This window comes from Panulirus ornatus, chromosome 10 (assembly GCF_036320965.1).
Source record: "Panulirus ornatus isolate Po-2019 chromosome 10, ASM3632096v1, whole genome shotgun sequence".
NCBI classification, from domain to species: Eukaryota; Metazoa; Arthropoda; class Malacostraca; order Decapoda; family Palinuridae; genus Panulirus; species Panulirus ornatus.
The window spans coordinates 16463924-16477835 of record NC_092233.1 but is presented as its reverse complement, the minus strand read 5'-3'; the positions used below and the strand labels follow the sequence as shown (position 1 = coordinate 16477835).

The 13912-nt window shown below is 40.2% G+C and overlaps 1 protein-coding gene across 1 annotated transcript in view; it reads left to right on the top strand.

The window, feature by feature from the left end:
* Positions 1 to 1356: 1356 nt before the first annotated feature.
* The window catches only part of LOC139750802 (uncharacterized), a 638860-nt gene continuing 626304 nt past the window's right edge, over positions 1357 to 13912 (top strand). The window contains exon 1 of the mRNA XM_071665553.1: positions 1357 to 1861. The gene's annotated coding sequence lies outside the window, so the exon portion shown is untranslated. The remainder of the gene's footprint in view (positions 1862 to 13912) is intronic.

Here is a 13912-nt window from a genome sequence, read left to right as displayed (position 1 = left end):
CATATTAGGAATACTCGGCAAATACCGCACCACAGTAGGACGAAAATGGCATAGCAGTGGCATGTATATTGCGGAAATCCTGTAAACTGGGTGTCACCTTAGCAATGTCAGCAAGTATAGGATGACGTAAGGGTACCGAGAATGCACTGCATACACCGTGTTCCCGCCCGTAACTAAATGGCGGTGGGAGTAGCATAAGCAAATGTGTTAAACGGGCACAAAGAACCTACGTTTAAATATACGTATCCCAACGAAGAGGACCCGCTCGCTACACACGCCTGTCCACTGCAATAATAAGCGACGAGCAACAAAAACTCCCTATGTGCCCATGGGCATGTCTAACAAAAGTGAAACTGTGGAACAAGTGCGTGAGTAAATATGCCAGCGATAGTCCATTATACTATGGCTCACCCCCTGGCTGGCTGAGCCCTTGAGTGCTGCCAGTTGGGACCGAGAAAAACATCTCGCCATTCTTCACCCATGCTAATAGACAGATCAAGGGGGGTATAATACCTCGATAGCAATATCCATATTGTCTACGCTAGGAGAACGCGATATAACCGATATGCTGCAAATACAACGAGCTACAGGAAATTGGAGGAAATAATGGTGGGGGTTTGGACTTTACACCACTGATCCCTGCCCGGCCGCTGGGGTGGGGGATCGTTTAGTCCGCGCCTGTCCGTTTGCTCGTTTGTTAACATTTTGGTTATATGGCTCTACGTGTAGTACATCACCCTTAACGTATTAGAGTCATGCATTTTTCACCCCCAAGGAAGAAGGTGATCTGCTTGAAAGTCTATCCATGAAGGAAATAGAATAAAGAGCGAAAAAGCTGTGGATGAATGTTTATGAAATATTGTAACATTCTAGTGAAAGACATGTCAGACATGTTTTCTCTGTCCTTTCTTCCTTTGCAAAGTTGATGAATCACAGGAAAGATACGCTTCAACAATATTAATACGGTGAAGAACATAAGATTACCATACATTTACCTTTATGGAAACAAAATCTTTTTGAACAGATAAAGCGGAGATTATTTTTCCGTAAGTCACCCCCACAGGAGTCTCCCTCCCTCCCTCCCGCTGCACCCCTCCTCCCGAGTCCCCTCCACCCTCCGGTCTCCCGGCCCCCACAGCGGGATTGATGACGTGACCAGATATTATCTTGTATATTCTTTTTCTCTTATACCCGTATCTATGTCTCATAAATGATCTAAAAAGACTCATCTATATTTATTCGTGTGTACGGACGTAAGATGAAATTCAGTGTTTGTTGCGCTCATATCAAGAAAAATCGATTGTGGTAGTGTTTGGCAACTGTACTGAGATCTGGGACGGTGTTCTAGCGACTTTCAGTTCTAGTGCTTGTAAAATGGCCGTCGTAGTATCGTCTATTGGCCAGTTCTCGTAAAAATTTACCCTTATTACACCCTGAAATTTAATATCTTGAGCCAGAAGTCACTTGAAAAGTAAGTTTAAGCCATAGAGAGGCTACAGAGTAAGTGATTTTCCAATTGAATCAGTCTTAAGTGGGAAAAATTCGATTGGAAGAAGAGAATGTGGAGAAAGAAAGGCTGGTGAGCCTGTGTTCCAACTTGTAATCGTTGAGAACAGTTAGTTCCATCTATATCTAGAAATTTCGGAGTATCCACATCAGTGTATCGTATCAGAGCCCCCACGGGCGTCCTCGGTAGTGGCTTCAAGTGGGAATTATTCCACCTTGCACAGATTGCGGATTCGTAAAAGAAATGGAGAGAGAGTTCAGCAAGTCGGCCGCAGTGTGGATTTGGCACAAACTTATTATTTTTTGTGCGCTTATAGACCTCCAGTGAAACATTCAAGTCGTCGTCGATGCCAAGGTAAGAGATTTTAGTACCTTTTCTTTGTCTGGTTCTCCCTCTTTCGTGTTGGACAATACGAGAGAGAGAGACATACATACAAGCGATGTTGTTCAGGTTAAGTCGCACTGACTCATACAACAAAGGGCAGAGGGGACAACCATGTGTGCTAGGGGGAAATGAAATGTTTTTTGTTATTATTATTAAAATTTGAGCCCAGGTGCTCGAATGATGTGACACATCCCTCCAGTAGATATGACGTTCACGAGTTCATACAGATCTCTCTGGACTAGTGGGTTGAATTTAAGATACGCGATGCGTTTGGCCTGCTATATTTTCTATTGGGCAAAGGGAGTGGTGGTGTGTGTGTGTGTGTGTGCTTTAAAATAAGAGCGAAAGATTCTCGCTGCTTATATTAGTTATTAATAAATTCGAATGATAAAAAAAGGTTAATAATGTTTGAATGAAAACCAATAAGTGGCACTTAGCGGATATCCCCCGTTGATGTTATCAAGAATACTTTATTGTTAGGTTAGTGGAGTATAACTATCGAATGCAGTCACTAACATGATGGTCAATCGATTTGCTATTATACTTTCATAAGAATATGGATACGCAATGGGAACCCCCACCCCCTAAAAGATTGTGACGCTAATACGTGGTGTCACGTTAGCTGTTGAGCGATGTGACACTGTTATTATGGAAGTGTGACTTTAAAGTATGTAGACTGTGAAAAGAACTTATTCCCTTGAATAATCACGTATTGGCCTAAAGTGTAAGTGAAAACCTCGCTCTTTTCCCAGTTGATAGTAATTGGAATTATTCATCTGACTGGAAGTAATTTGATTGGAAATGTAAAACGGCAAAGAAATTGATGCCGTGATAGCAGTGTTTCGAAATTGGTATAATTAGTGGAAAAATAATTGCATGAAAGAACGTCAGGAAGGTGATAATTTGATAGTAGTTGCATAGTGTTTGGCCAACCTTTTAAAGTTGATGCCTCATAACACAAAGGCATAACGCGGCCCGCTTTCATTAACTCCAATGCGCTACTGTAATAGATGGTAACTTGTGTGTGTGTGTGTGTGGCGCTCGTCTGCCTCAAGTGTTATACGAAAACAAAACATGTTCTACGTACTTGTCATTCCTTGCTGTGGAAATATGCAGCAGGCAGTGCCAGGCTGTGTTCTCTTATGATATTTAGCGGTTTTTTTTTTAAGAACTTGGTGAAAAGTTTAAGTTCTAGTGCAAGACATCACGCGATCTGGATAATGCTAATCTGTTTTATATGACGAGGCTATATATATATATATATATATATATATATATATATATATATATAACTCAGATGTACCGAGTCATTTATTGGGGTACTTGAAGCTCATATTTTTGGAGAAGACTTAAGGATATTTCCATAGTGCTGTGAACCTTTTCAACCATAGATGGTGTATAGTGATTAAAAATCGTCCCAGATGTTTTACTCGATTTCTTTTATTCATTTTACATATTCATGGAGACTACAGTGGTGGTGTGCTTTTCGATGTATACGGCATCTCTGATAATTCGTTTCACATGAACTTGTTTTTTCATGAATATCACATATATGTTGTTTTCCTGGATATACCCTCCACGCTGTTTTGTATTGGAGACCCTTTGTTAAAATTGATTTTTAGATTCACGGAGGATAAGTTTAATCATATAATTACGATTGCAAAGCGTGTTGTAATACTTTACATTAGATAGGATTTTTCAACACATTTTCATATTACTCTACTTCTAGTAGGTCTAGTAAATGTTTCGTTTGATGATCATGTACAGGAAAATCTTTATTCTTGTAGTTAAGCCGGATAGCTGCGAGCGCTATGTTCGGTTCAGCCGATTAATATGCATTATAGAGAGCTAAGCGTGGAACAGCTTACCTGCTACATTCAGGAGCTAATGTCTTTAGAAAGATAAGTGCTACGGGCATTATATGAAGAGAAGACGCGTTTTATTAAGGTATTCATTGAAATGTCAGCAACAGTTGTGCTTATATATATATATGTTATAATGATTATTAAGTGTGTAACGTGACCATGCTGACCTGCTGTATTGTGAATTTATATCGTATTGATTTTCAGCACCTTGAAAGTTTGTTGATGAAAACGAGTATACGTAACGTTATGTGGAAAGGGCACGGTACTCGACAACTTTAATAATATGGTTATGTTAGTTTGTGTGCTGGTATGGTGAGTAGAATAAACTGGAGGTCACGGTATGTCGGTAAAGATTTTTGATCGCTTGAATTTATATCGAGCTGTTGACTTTGTTAATAAGCTGCTCGAATACAGATACGAGAATTTTTATAATGTGTTCACATAGAAAATTAGCGTTGTTTTATAAACTTTTTTGACTTTGGTTGATTATCCAAGTTCTTAGATGTCTCATAAGTGAAGCTTTAAGATATGATTCTATATAGATAATTTTAAGGTTTTTAGATAATTAAAAACTTAAAGTCAGCTTTATTAAGTGGAAGCAGAGAAGGTTAATACAAACACCACTCATTTCCTCTAAGTGAACACAAGAAAATCTTATCTTTCTCGTGCTCTAAAGCGCTTAAATAACCATTAGTTTCAAACGCATTACATATTCCACATGGATAAACAAAGTTAACACTCTTAAAAGGTTATTTTTGGATTCGTGAATGAATAAGTCATAGTGTAAGGAAGAAATAAGAGGCATACTTCTCTGTTATTTGTTTGCTTATTAGTGATATATTAATACCTCGATGTTTTATGCAGTCGTGTACAACACTTGAATATTTCGAGTGTTTTGGGGAAATCTGTTATAATGTTGTTGTACTGAAAACAAAATTGAAAGTTTTGCTCTCAAACTTGGTGGTAATCAAACGTTATTTTATTGCATTGTAATGTGGTAATGTATAATTAGCCTCTTCGTTACCTTTGCAGTCATAAGCTTACTTTACCATTACAAATGATTTTTGGTGGTCTTATTCTGCCCCTGCAGCTGGGTCTGAGACCATGCCACACAGTTTTGCTCAGATCGATCAAGGCTGTTTTGGGGGCCACGACTTGCGAACCCACGAACTGTTGTTCCTGACTTGGTTGGTGATATACACGTTGGAAGTACCTTTCTAGTGCGGTCTTGAATGCCTCTATTTTTTTTATTTATTGACATTGGTTAGTATTTGTTGTTGTTGTTGTTGTTCTATGCTTAGAAGTTTTGGCCCCGGGCATTTGGTGGTTTTTCGGTGTGTTTTAGATGTTCCCGGGCCTTGATTGCTTACGCTTTTTCGCAGTCTGTGTCACCTGTTGATTTCAGTGGGATCTTAAACTGTTTTTCATATCATTAATTGTATGTTTATTTGAAATTTAGACCTATGAACTGCCAGGGAGCCACAAGGTCATCAGTGTTACGTTATAACATTTTTTGTGAAGATAATTACAAGACCGCACACATTATCACTGCCTGTATATGGCATTTATTTCCACGTTTTATCCTATTAGGTAAAGATATGTTGAAGTGTAGAATAAGGATCTTGCCTTTTAGAATTGTTAATATAATATATCCCGTTTGCACGTATGATTAGTTATCTTCTTCTTTCTGTAGTTGTAGTTACTAGATATATCATAGTATTAGTAACCTAAATTGTCCTGAAATTAGATGTGTATAGATTGTGAAAAAAAAAAAAAAGATTTTGCTGCAAAAGTACATTAGAATTCTTTTGAATACTACATAACGTGCTGTTATTAGCTACCGATGGCATTAATGATCCCTAATATAACCGTTGAACCATGAACTTATGGTAGATGAATATGATAAATTTTTCTTTAGTATTTCAGGGATCAGTAGATTAAATCAGTAATGAGTAGAAAATTCGTGGATTACTGGAACCCTTTTGCCATGAACCATTCGCATGCTACGTGTGATGTCCATGAAATGGTCTGTCGGGTTATAATGCTGACCCATTTTGATGGCGTGGGAAAATTGAGTCTTAGCCGTCGTTTGAGTTCGTTTCTAAGTACTGATTTCATTTTTAGATCTGTTATCCAGAGGAGAAGAGAGCATGTGTATCTTTTTTTTTTTTTCCTGTGTAGACGCCCCGCTCGAGTGATGCTAAGTCAGGCTCTGTCAAAGTGGAGTTATTGCTTTGAGCTGAATTAGTTATTTTATTTCTCCCGACAGCCCTTATATTCTTGTGTGCATTCATTTTTTTTTTTTAGTTGGAGACATCAGATATGCCATTGCAGCGAGATGTAGCTGGATGCAAATGTATTTGAAGTCGAGGTTCATTCTTTGCATTATGATATTCATGACAGCTGCACCCTCATTAAGTCTTTTGAAGATGCATGTTGTCAGTTGTACACACTTTCATTATTTTTACTTATTATCATATGTTATCAGGCGTGGAATACATTAGCAGGTGGTCGTGTTTTAATCACCTTTGGGCATTACTTCCAGTAAACGACTTTGCCTTATTTCTGTGGTATTTGATATCCTTGGACGTTCCTTCGTTCTGTGTCAGCTGGACGTCATATCATCAGCTTTGTGTGTCTGTCTGTCTGTCTGTGAACGCATTCCTGTTAGCTAACTCGGGGACGATATATACTCGTTACATGATTGAAACTTTATACGGTACTTACGCCATAGGTACGTCTTGTGTAGATGAAATTATTTGATTTTTTATTTTTTGTTTAACGGGGGTTGGAGTTCCATGAAACTGCATGTTAAGAAATTTTTTTTTTTTGCAATTACCTTAACTCAGGAATGTTGGATGATGGGAAGTTCAGATTTATAACAAGTGTATTACGCAAAATGGGCCTTAGGCAACGCAAGTGACTGGCTTTCGTGAGGGATTTGAATGTACATTTGCATAGTTTTATTTATATACATTAGTAAGTACATTTAAAAACTTTGTTCAGGTTATAATGAAAGCTTTATTGTATTTGTAACGACATGAGAGAGAAACAAGGGGCAAGCCTTCAGAAATATTTGTATTCCCGTCAGGAGCAGCACATCGTCTGGACCTAGACGTGGTATACGGCAAGAGGGTTAGCTATATTTTGTGTGATAGAGGCTTGGGTCACCTACAGATGTCCTCTTGGAAGAAGATTAAACCCACAGGATGCACGCCTCTTGTATATGTCGTGCTTAATGCTCGCGAGTGACAGCAGTCTGAATAAACATTATCAAAATGCTGGAGTGTGGTCGTAGTTGGGAGTATTTGGGCAGGAAAACCCCATAGTTTCCAATGTTGTGGAGGTACACACAGTGAAAATTAAGTTTTGGAACTACTTTTTTGTGTGAAATATTTGTGACGCAAAAGATTAAGAACTTGAAAAAAATGCCCGTTGCTAGCTCTGTTTTCATAATATTGTAATTATTACTAGCGATATTTCCTGTCATTTGCCGTACTAAATATTATGTTGAGCTCAGATTTGGATGAAAATAACTATAAAGTAGGGCTGCAATAATTATTTGGAAATTTATTTCATGCACGCTTCCTAACTTACCTACTGTACATAACGCCTTACCGGCAAGGTCCTCAGTCAGTTTCACAGATCTAAGGAAAATGTGCTGGTTGATTTGCAGACTGATCTCTGAGGATGAACAGTCCACCAAGATCATTTCAAGAAATGCGAGAGACTACTTACCCCAGGGTGAAGGAAGTGGTTGTGTTCATAACCCTTTGGCTAGGGATAATCCATCTCGACACCAAGGAGAAACAAGTGGGATATGTATGTTTTGGTAGCAGGGTAGTTTCTGATCGAGCAGGTGGTTGGTGTCCGGCCTAGGCGGTGTCCTCATGTTTTCGGTTGAAATTGCTGGCCTTGCGGGCCTGTACACGGATCTTAGGCTGCAGCTGATGCATTGTGGACGCTCGTCCTCACCCAAGCCATTGATGTTACCTCACTTTTTACTTGGGATGTTTGTCAGATGAGTACTGTGGCGGTTGGTCAGGGTTGGGAGGTGTGGTTATTGTTGTAGTCGTGTTGTCAGTTATGTGTTGCATTTCCGCTCAGTGTTCCTTTGTTTTTATGTGTTGCTGTGGTTTTATGCCGTGTAAGCTGTAGGTTTTATATGTTTTGAGTTGTTTGCATATACATGGGATCAGTGTTACTTGGTTTACGACACTAGTGGTGAAATATATGAAAATAAGCGTTCACTTTTTAGTAATGTTAATTTGTGAGTTGCATTTATTTTCGAGTGAGAAGGAAGCGAGTTTTGTGATATTTGTTATGAGTTATAATGTAGTTTATTAGAGAGCCATATGTAGAAAACATGTGTTGACTATTATGTTAGATTTTAGTTTTAATGCTTCTGAGAAATATGATCTTGGAGTGTTTTTTAGAGCTTTAGTTTGCTCGAGAACTGATTCGCAGATGTTTGAGTAAGCTGTGGTGGTGAGTGTTTGTGAAACTGGGTCGTAAATGTTGTGGACAAGGAATTTTTGTGTGTGATTAGTACTTCATTTGAGATTAGCAGTTTTTATCTGACGTGGATACGAATCTTTATCGCTGCTGCTGAGTAATGGTATAAAAGAAGTGAAAGATAAGATTGTATTGCTTATAAACTTTGTGTGAGTTTGCTTGCTTAACTATTTGTACCGTACTAGGAGGAAGTTTTACAAGTGTGGGGCTCCATCCTTGAACACTATCTTCCAACTTTTTAAACTTTTGTTTGGTTGCCACATTTACAGTTGCATTATGCAATTTATTCCATTAATCCACATATACCGTATGTACTGTAAAAGTTCTTTTTACGTCTTAACAGGTTTCTTGTTTAATGTCATATTATGGGTTCTAGTTATTCTATCCTTGCATCTTTCGGAGAACTATTCAATGTTAACATCAACAGACAGGTTTAAAAAGTTAAAGGTTATGGTCAGTTTACCCCCCTTTCTCTTCTTTCTTCCACGCTGGACAGATTTAGGCCACCTAATCTTTCCCTGTAACATGGTTGGCACCGTCTTTGTTCTTCTTGTTTCTGTTTTGTCTTTGTGTACAAGAGTGAGGGGTAGGTTTTCACGTAATTAACGACAAATGATCAAGGAACGAATATATATTTTTTTTTTCACCTGTTTAACGTAAAGATCACAAGTACTTAAACTATTGTAAAAGGCTGAACCTTCTGCTGATATTTTCTTTACTTTTTCTAAAATGGTTTGGTAGGAGGGGAGACGAAAGAGGTTAGGAATGCGAAGTCAGAGTGGGAGAACAGAATATAGTTTACTGATGTATGGTGTTGGTTTTACTTAAATGTTTAGCTGGATTGCTGGATACGAAATTTGGTTGTCTTATTTATGCAATCCCGGCAGAATATGTGTGTGTGTGTGTGTATGTGTGTTTTGGTTTAGGAAAGCAGTTTTGTAAGCAAAGCTAAGAATTTACATTGTTTATTGATTGACGACTGGAGTGCTTTAAGGCTCCTTGGAGCTAATTGTGTTTATGCAGTTGTCGAGGCCATGGATGCGTCTGTAATTTGTCTCCGTTATCTTTCTGTTTTTCATTTGTGTTTGTCGTTCCCTGCACCCGTGACTGTTCTCATGCCAGTATAGGAATGATCGCCACCCTAGTATTGTTAGGAGTATGAAGGTGTAGGTAGGCAGCGGTTCTAACGATGATGGAAATGAGTTTTTCTTCCCGTGTCATTCGCAAGAAAAGTGGTCAGCTTTGTTGATAATGATGATAGATTTAGGAATTATTATCATGATATGATAATGATGATAAGTGTAGGAATTATTATCATGATATGATAATGTTGATAAGTGTAGGAAATCATGATATGGTAGTGGTCAAGGAAAAAAAAAGCTACAAGCGTGTGGTAATGGCCTTGCCTTTTGTGGAGTGGTGTATGTGACGGGGTGTTTACCATAAAGAAACACCTAATATTGAAAGTTCGATGAGTTTGTGCCACCCGAGTGCTTCTGACGAGGTCAGTTGTAGGTAGGTAGACGTGAGAGTAGCAACAGTCTTACGGATCAGAAGACTTACAAGGGAGGATGGTCACAGATCTTCCGAAACCCGATCTAGGTACGCTGCCAGAGTCCCGGCTGGGCAGGGTGTTGGGAGAAACCCAAGAACAGATTGTTTATGTGCCATTGCGACAGTGGGGAAAAGTTTAAAAGTTACCATCTTGGTCTCTATGTCCCCACATGGCACTCTGGGGGCAGAAAATGACATTTAAACGTATACCAGATATCCGTAGGAGAGGTGGGTGGAGATAATCAGGAGTAGTGTGTGGAGGCGAGGTAGCCGCCAGCGTGTGTGTGTGTGTGTGGGGACGGGCCCGCCCGCCCGCCCGGCCGGGAAGTTAACGGGACGAGCCGCCATCTTTAACAGCTTCCACCGTGACTGGTGTTGCTGCAGCATGGAAGGCTCGGGTACGGCCGCCCACCACCCTCCCATGGCACTCCTTGCTCAGTCCACGCCATGTTTGCAGGCTTCATAGAGGGGACCCGGGATGGTTGTCGCACCTTGAGGTAAGACGTAGATAGGCATAGTTATTGCGTCATTCTGCGAGGCCTTTTGAATGTTGATATGAAAGGGTTATATATCGCCGAATAGAGATATACCAGGCTCGGCTGGTAGACTGTGAATAGAAAAAGTGTACTAATTGGTCATGGATGTTTGGCTTTTTGAAATAGCACACATCAGGTACAGTCGAGATATATGCGTATATATGTGGGTTAATTCCCGGGGTCGTTCCATTGAGACAATAAGTCATGGTCAGCAAAGTATATATATGGAGATTGTTGCCACAAGGGTATGGCCTGTAACAGGAGCTTCGATGGGAAGATGATACTTATAACCTGTAGTCATTTTGCATGACCATATTAATTGAAATTCGAAGGCTTGACACAGAACCTTGTACTGCATAAGAGAGCGCTCAGACTGTTACCAGGGATAAAGGATTTGGTTTTAGGTTGTAGGTGCAGAGTGTCTTCAACAGATATCATATTTGTTCTAAGATATAAACTCTGCCAGATTTTCCTCTTATTGTGGTATGATGAGAGATATACAGTCTATAACAACTCTCTGTTAAAAAAAAAAAAAGATACCTTATAACGTACCGTAAAGTTTGTCCGAAAACTTGAAAGAAAATTTTGGTTTAAGATATGAATGTAATCTCTCTCTCTCTCTCTCTCTCTCTCTCTCTCTCTCTCTCTCTCTCTCTCTCTCTCTCTCTCTCTCTCTCTCTCTCCCATGTTGTGCAGAAAGCCTAGTCATAACATGCTGTATATATATATATATATATATATATATATATATATATATATATATATATATATATATATAATATTTTTTCTGTCGTGTGTACCTTATGTAAAGAGTAGGTGTAAGACGTTAGCCTGGTAATGAGTGTTATGTGTGTAGGGGAAGGCGGGACTGTCTCCTCACACAGGGGAACCTCGCTGTATACCAACCAGGTTATTGGCTCCTAAGGTTTTCTCCTTACTGGTTTTCATGACCTTTCTAAGCATGTGTCGTTATACTCCACACAACGTATGTTGTATTTACATCAGGTGTGTGTGTGTGTGTGTGTGTGTGTGTGCTGCTTGTTTTCCTAAGCCACTTACGTCAGCTGGTATTTTGGCACATGTAGGTTACCCACTATATTTATAGACAAAAGTATATATATATATATATATATATATATATATATGTAAGAAATTATGTAGTTTGGTGCAGACGTAACCTTGTCATTTTGAAGAATATAGTTTATATGAGGTATCATGTGATAGTTTGTCCAAACACTTGTATTTCGAAAGATTTTAGGGTGTTCAAGTTTTATCTGACCGAGTGTTGGATAAGATAAGAGGAACGGTTATCGTATACCCACACTCCCCTTCTCTCTAACTTACCTGGCCCCTAAATGACATTTGTGGAATTTTATTATTTGTCATGATGTAAACTTCAAAAGTTACAGTGACACAAAAGCTTATTACGTTTGGCTCTTAAGAGGGATTTGCTCATAAGGGAAAAGTAGTAGCAATTTCAAAGCTTGGTTTTGTAGTGTTTATCAGTTTCATATAAACAGATTTTTGTATAACCAGTTTTATAATAATTTATTGGTAATGCAGAGACTTAAAGCTAAACAGGTGCATGCATTGCAACTTTATGGGCGGTGATTATTAACCTCGAGCTATTATATTGTTTGATGTAATAATGTCTTGAGTGATCAATAAACTAGATTGAACCAGCAAGGTTTTTTTTTTTTTTCATCCTCACGTCACCACCACAGGTGATCGTCATGATGGTACGTGCTTCCAACAGCAGACACATGGGACCAGTTTTCTACCAGACACCATCAGTAGGAAAACTGTTAGGTGCCCAGGTGGACATGTGCATAACAGGTGTATCGTATAGGAAATACAAAGTGATCGTGGCAGCTCCATGTGATGATTACAGATGCGGGGAAACAACACAGGATCTAAACTTTTTTTTTTTCCTATTAAATTTCAAAACACCATACCGTATGTTCACCGTGGCGATATTGTAAACACGTTAGGTTTAGCCTTACCCTCAGGATCGGCAGCCTAAATGCTAGGGTTCTTGCGTAATGTGTCGGTACTTATATATTCCTTGCCAGCATGTGTTTACCGTATATGCAGAGATCTCATCGAGTTGATTTTGAAGCACTGTGGATCTGCCATCTCTCTCTCTCTCTCTCTCTCTCTCTCTCTCTCTCTCTCTCTCTCTCTCTCTCTCTCTCTCTCTCTCTCTCTCAGTCTCTAGAGAGTGGAATCAGAATCCTTACGCTTGGCTCGTCAACCGTTTCTTTCTATCCGCCGTGATGCTGTCTGAACTCTCTTTTTCTTATTGACTTCTGCAGTTATTATTTCAGCCACAGTTTCCGTGGGCTGTCAGCGTGTCTGTGTGTGTGTGTGTGTGTGTGTGTGTCTCAGTCCTTGAGACCCCGACCCGAGGTAAGATGCAGGCAGCTGGTTTTCATAGTTTCTGTGTGGGTTGACCGTCATCCTACCTCTTCTGATCCTAGTATAGAGAAGGAGCGGTGTTCAACAGACGCCATAGAGGCTCAAGAAAAAAAAAAAAAACCCTTGCATTTTTTTTTTCCGCATCCCTTGTTAACTTGCCTCTCATCCAAGATGGCCATGATTGAGGCGTGCTTTTCGCCCGTGCTTTGTCGGCTGCCGTAAAGGGAAAAAGACGATACTTTTGCATTTAAAATGAGAGAAGGAATTGCAGCGACGACTACATTCAAAGCGCTCGTTCTCTCTCTCTCTCTCTCTCTCTCTCTCTCTCTCTCTCTCTCTCTCTCTCTCTCTCTCTCTCTCTCTCTCCCGACTGGACCGTTGCTGACGTCACCATCCGCAAGCCGGGGCGAATTGCTGCTGAACCTGAACCAGGACAATTTCGTATAATGATTTTTACGCTGGCTGTCGGTTAATTAAAATACCTCGCTGATTTGAGAGATCTAGGAAATGCACTTAATAGAAACACAGGCGAGAGCGTTACATCATGTGACATGCAGCGCAGATGATACTAGAAAGGTCTGGCGGTTTCCTCAACCTTGTACACTAAGGCAGTCTCCCTGCTGCGGTGACAGAAGATTGAGCAGATAGACTGAGAGTATGCAAATTGCGTCGAATGGAGAGCAGAGATGCTTTCGGAACTGGACTTACGACCACGCTGGACCGGACCAGTGGCCAGAACTGGACTTGTGACCGAGGACTGGACTAGTAACCACGAGGACTGGACTTGTGACCACAAGGACTGGACTTGTGACCACGAGGACTGGACTTGTGACCACAAGGACTGGACTTGTGACCACAAGGACTGGACTTGTGACCACGAGGACTGGACTTGTGACCACGAGGACTGGACTTGTGACCACGAGGACTGGACTTGTGACCACGAGGACTGGACTTGTGACCTCGAGGACCGGACTTGTGACCACGAGGACTGGACTTGTGACCACGAGGACTGGACTTGTGACCACGAGGACTGGACGTGTGACCACGAGGACTGGACTTGTGACCACGAGGACTGGACTTGTGACCACGAGGACTGGACTTGTGACCACGAGGACTGGACTTGTGACCACGAG